The 5,961-nt window shown below is 53.5% G+C and overlaps 1 protein-coding gene across 1 annotated transcript in view; it reads right to left on the reverse strand.

Moving 5' to 3' along the window:
- Window positions 1-5,749, reverse strand: part of LOC102474421 (collagen alpha-4(VI) chain-like) — a gene marked incomplete at its 3' end in the record, with an annotated part of 70,866 nt that extends 65,117 nt beyond the window's left edge. Inside the window, exon 1 of the mRNA XM_027769173.1 lies at window positions 5,503-5,749. The remainder of the gene's footprint in view (window positions 1-5,502) is intronic.
- Window positions 5,750-5,961: the final 212 nt, after the last annotated feature.

Below are 5,961 nucleotides of genomic sequence, written 5' to 3' on the forward strand. Positions count from 1 at the left end.
CCTCTGTCCCTCCTCTGTCCCTTTCCTTGACCTTCTAGCCATCTTTCCACCTCTCCTGTACCGTTCTCGCATAGGAGAAAGGCCTGCTGCCTTAGTCTGGTTCCTCCAGAAGCAACTTTCCTGGCAGGTGGCCCTCCTTGACTAGCAAGTTAAGCGAACTTGGTCACCTTATCAGGTTGACTTGACTACCTCTGCCAGTGTGTCTGCAGCAGTACAGGTTAACTCATCAAGGTTACCTATTGCCATGAACGTCACTTGGAGCTAGAAATTGAGAAAGACCAGGCAGGTAAACTTCAGTCAGGGGCTGTCAGAGGACTGTGTAACACCTAGAGGAGTCCCAGTCGTGGTGGCACAGCAGCCTCCAGCAGGGTCCTACATGGTTGGCCCAGGTTCAGACACCAGACTAACCTACGCGGGCTGATGTAACAGCACCCGTAGGACATTTGAGAAAGGCAAACTGACGTGGCGGACGTGGACATAGAGCAGAATCATCAACGACCACGTGAGCCAGAATCTAACCTTTGCCTGCCTAGAATGTTAACCAGGAGGAAGCGTCCACTCTGCCCCCGTGGGATCTGCCCGCCACAGAACTCCAGCCCACACCACGGCTGGGTCAGGAATCAGCATGGGACCCACGCTGGGCCAAACGGAGTCCTTCCCTAGGTTTTCCTAGCATCTCTGCTTATGAAGCTTCATAGGTGGAATGTTCGAGTTGTCTAGCTATGGTGTAAGCCTTATGGGGCGGCCGGCCTGAGCCCACATACAGAGAAAAGCAGAGAGGAAACCCCGAAGACCTTCCGTACCTTAACCTGGCTTTTTGCACATTTTAAACAATTTCATTTTCTTTCATTTCTGTTTCCTTGCAGTATTTCGTGGCTGCTGCTGTTTGCAAAGGCTGGTGTGTTTCCTTTCTTGGTTAAATAAGTGCAAGTTGAATTTCGGTCGCTTGGAATGAAGAATCACGGCTGTGACTTGCAGGGACACAGTTTTGCACTTTCCCCAGGCGACCATGTGGCACTCTCTCACCTGAACTTTACCCCATCTCTGCAGACGCAAGCCTAAACTTGTGTCTGCCAGACAATAACACCATATACGCCGACAGTTTTTCCTATTTGCTTTTGCTACCAGAAATCCTAGGCCCAATGTGACACCCAGCCGAATGTTTGTGCACTCACAGAGCTTAGCCCTGGAAGGAATCCTGCAGATTATCGAGTCACACCCCCTCACTTTTCAAAGAACACTGGCATTTTACATGGTGACGTGATTTTCTCAAGGGACACAGAAGCAGTCGACAATCATTTTCTTTGCTAACTGTTCTACTCATCCTGCCCCTTATGTTCCTTCAAGTTCAGTGACTTCATGGGAAAGAGGAAGACAAGCACGGGGTCTCTCTAGCAACCCCACCCCAGCTCCAGCCTCGTCAGCCAGAGGACCAGGGGCAGACACGTGCGGGTCACCCAGGAACTGAACCCCAACCACCCCTGTGGCCTCCAGCACTGCAGAGCGCTGTGCTACCGCTGCACCACCACGGCGGGCCTCTCTCCTGTTATCCGGAAACTGCCTTGAGTAAAAGCACTTCCATTTTCTTTCCTTCCCCTTTTCTAATTGCCAGAGGACATATGCACCCCAAGAGAGATAGAAAGACGCGGTGGGGGAGCACGCTCCATGGACCTGGTCACCGGCAACCCCTTCTCCTCCGTCTCTCATGGCCGTTGCGACTCGGGCATGCACTCACTTGCACCCGCATGGTGTTCAAGCAACCAGGGCCGGCATTCAAACTGCAGTCCACACAGGGCCCAGCCTCCTTAACCACCACCCACTGCTGTCTTTGTCTTCTCTGACAAGAGGGAAGGAGGTAGAGGGCCCAGCAGTTAGTGTTATGACTGCGTGGCTGGACTCCCATGTAGTTGACAGCGGTTTGAGTCCCGGACCCGGTGGCTTAAACTCACACCAGGTGCGTGTGCGTGCGTGCCCAAGATCCTGAGAGGACAATGGAGGAGAAAGGATTGCGGCATGGCCATCCCCCCTAGGGGGTGATTTCTCACTTTCTGTCTCTGCCTCTCTCTGTCTTTCTGACGAGTGCACGTGCCCTATAGCAAAAACCTCTCAAAAAAAAAAAAAAAAGAGGGAAGGAGGCAGAGAATGAAGGAATGGTCTCTCAAGAAGTGAAGAGGGCAAGGCCAGAGATAAGGGGATTTAGCCAGGAATTAACTCTGTTCAGATTCTACCCCAGTCTGGAAACGTACAGAAGGGGTCACGTCCGCAGTGACGTCAGGAAGGGAAGGGGTGATTGAGGAGCCAGGGAGGGGGACTTCTAAGGCTGGAAAGAAAAAATCTGGTGCTAAGCTCAGTAATTCTAAGACTCGGTTAGTTTTAGTGCCCTAAATCTCAAAGGTCTAAGTTTTGGTGACACTAACAGAAGGAACTGGGCAATGCTGGTTGCGAGTTCCCAGCGTCATGGATTTGGTCAGAGCTGTGCCGAAACCAAGCTGTAGCAGAATGTGACGCAGGTCACGGCACAAGGCCTTCGTGGCGAGGAGCGGCAAGGGGGCGACGAGGCGATGGACAATGGACGGGTTCTGCGGTTCAAATCTCCCCGTGGGAGAGAAGCGCTAGCAGCCGTGAAGAAGAGGGACTCTTTTCAGCTCACGAGCCAGTCTGAGGCCCTGCCAGAGATAGGTGCTGAGTAAATAACCCTGTTGGCGACACCAGCCTGGCCACCCTCTCAAACTGCTCTTGGTCTGGAAATGGAAAGAGACGCTTGGAATCACAGTCCTGTTCCCCCTGTCCCCCAAGAACACAGACACGACGTCCTTCCTCGGCTGGGCTCAGAGAAGAAGCCATTAGAACCTTTAAGCCTTGGGCCCCCGCCCTCCCCGCCCAGAAGACAGAAGAGCTGCGGTTACCTCCACCGACGCTGGCAAAGTGCTCGCAGGAATCCGGAATAACCCCAAACTTCGCTGTTGAAGAGACTAGGTGTCTGCGACAAAGAGCAGACAGAGCACTGAGAAAGGGGCATGAGCACGTCCCGGCCAAGAGCTGAGCGGGCTCTGAGAGGGCCTGCGCTCCCACCCCCCTCACCCACAGCCAGCACTGTTGCCCACACTGTGCTGGGTGTACCTCGTAGGGAGGGCAGGAGGGCACCGAGAGCAGACAGAGCACTGAGAAAGGGGCATGAGCACGTCCCGGCCAAGAGCTGAGCGGGCTCTGAGAGGGCCTGCGCTCCCCCCCCCACTCACAGCCAGCGCTGGTGCCGACTCTGTACTGGGTGTACCTCGTAGGGAAGCCCTGAACTGCGTGGGGAAGGGGAAAGCACTTCGTGTGCTGCCAGCTAAAGGCGCGTATTTCATGTTTGCGTAGGTAGAGCGGCACAAGCAGGAGTGGCACTCACCCAAACAGCGCCCCATTTTCATACAACGAAAGGAAGAGGCCTTAGGGACCAGCGATCCCAAGGTCAGCCGTAAAGCCAACGTCCAGTGACAAACACTGCTCTGTCTTTAACAAAAGTTTTGTTAGACATTTTTGCTATAGGGTACGTGCGCTCGCCAGAGACACAGAGGAGAGAGTGAGAAACCTCCCCCCAGGGGACTGGCCACACCGCAGTCTCTTCTCCCCCAGTTTCCTCTTGAGATTTGAGCACGCTCATACAAGCGATGCATGATTTTCAAGGCGCCAGGTCTGGACTCGAGCCCCCGTCAGCCGTGTGAGAGTTCAGGACCTTAACTACTACACCACCTGCTGACCCCAAATATATTTTAACAAGTGTAGTTGCTTAAAACAAATTAATGGTCTCAATTTTATCAGCCAATGATTCTTCGGAGGTTTATATAGTGAAATTTGACTCTTTTAAGAAACTGCCTTTTTGGAAAACTGACTTAACCCCAAAATCAATCTTATTACGACAATATAAAGGTTAGAAGTAAATTAACCCCTATTTTTTGCAGTCGGTATGTAAATATTTTTAATCTTCTTAAAGCTAAGCGAATTCATATTCTGCCTTCCCAAAAGCACTGACAATTTACCACCCATTCAGATTCCCTGCTGTAGAATCGATCAACCTTCATTTTACTCGAGGCTGACGCAGAGTATTTGTGGCTTACAACTTCATTCCCACCGCGGTGAAGAGGGCCGCGATGAGGACTGCCATTTCCATCCACGTGACGTGACAGGTGTGGGATGCAGGTCTCCGTCGACGTGGACTGCCCTAACCTGAGGAGTCGGTCGGCATGTCACAAGGCTGTGCTGCAGCTACGGCCACCTCCAGGGCTTCGGCTGTCTTTACCCCGTGGACACCAGGATTTCGCTGAGTAGCCTGATGGCCTGGAACGGGCTTTTCGTTGGTGAATCTGGTGGGCTAGGGTTGCCAGACACTTCAGAGACATTCTTCATCAAAGCTTAGGCAGGAAATAGCCCAGGAGCCCGCTATGCTCCGGGTGAGGGTCCGGGGAGCCCCCTGTGCTCCAGTAAGGGCCCGGGGAGCCCTCCGTGCTCTGAGTGAGGGCCCGGGGAGCCCCCTGTGCTCCAGGTGAGGGCCCGGGGAGCCCGCCATGCTCCGGGTGAGGGCCTGGGGAGCCTGCCGAGCTCCAGGGATAACGCCTGAGACTTGATTCTCCAAGGGCCCGTGTCCAGTGCCCAGTCTGGAAGGGTTCTGGGTCCCCTAACTTGAAGCAGAGGGAGACCCAGACCCCACCCCTAGGACACGGCCGGTGGTCTGCCCGCCCTGCTCACACTCTGCACTATTACTGCCCTAGGAGGCAGGGAACTAAGGCTGTCTCACCTTGTAAACGGGCGGTCCGTAACTGCCCCTCACCTACCCTGTTCTGCTTGTCCTCGACTTCCTTTTCCATGTTCGGCCGGCTGAATTCCACCTGTAGCACCATAGTACAAACGAAACACGGAGCTCCTCCACCTTCTAACTACCAGACACTACAGATACTGACCAAAACTGAACTCAAAATAAAGAGCCGAGTACTCGGGAGCAACCACCTCAGCTTAGGCGAGGCTGTGAGCCACGGCCTCCGTCCTTATTTGATCCTCTCCCTGCTGACTCAGGAGGAATTTGGGCAGCTTATACGGAGACCGCAGATAATAAACCCAGAACGGACAGAGACCAAGTAAGAAGAAGAAGGAAGGGATGCGCCGAGCCGCGGGCTAGGGCAAGGAGCAGCTGAGTGTCGAGTGTCAGCTCTGTGTTTCTCATGCAACGGGTGTGGCCGGTCCCCAACGGGTCTGAAACTGCCACGGTCCACCCCAGTGGTCCGCATCCAGCGAGAATGAGGCCTGACCGCCTAGTCGAGGTCGGGGCCTTTACCCTCAGCTCCTCGGCGTTCTAAAGCACCAGCTCTCAGCCCGTTCCTAGCCGATTAAATTCTTACCCCCTTGACTGGCTCTCCCATTCACTGCCTCTGCTTCTTCTTCAACCCTAAAATCACTTGGTACGCTTTGTGAATAACGTTCAGGCTATTAACAATCCTAATTCTCACATGAATAGATCGTAAGTACCTGCCAAGGACTCGCTGAGAGACAACGCCCGTTTCCCCGAGGACATGAGAACCGGGTTTGCAGGACAGTGGGAACGGCATTGCTGAAACGGGAGGGCTGAGCTCATGCCACGCCGAGCAGTTCCCACGAGGCAGCCAGACCTCCATCTGCGGGGTTATCTTCTCTGCTGGACAAAAGAAAAGAAAAGAAAAATCTTTGCAGTTTAACACGGCTTTCCAGAGCTGTCAGACACACGGGCTCCGTGGACTGTGAGCAGTACGTGAAAGAAAACTCCATTCCCTCCACGCCGGGCACCCGCAGGCAGGCTTACTAGAAAGGGCTTAGACGCATTAAAATAGCAGGCAATCGCCTCTTTGCTTCATTCCCAAATTTTAGATAATTATCCTGAATAGTTTCATTTTTTTTTCCAACCTCACTTGCCAAGTGATGTGCTGTCCCTCTGATGGCACTGCCGTGGGT

This window comes from Tupaia chinensis, unplaced genomic scaffold (genome assembly GCF_000334495.1).
Source record: "Tupaia chinensis unplaced genomic scaffold, TupChi_1.0 Scaffold148822_2, whole genome shotgun sequence".
NCBI lineage: Eukaryota > Metazoa > Chordata > Mammalia > Scandentia > Tupaiidae > Tupaia > Tupaia belangeri.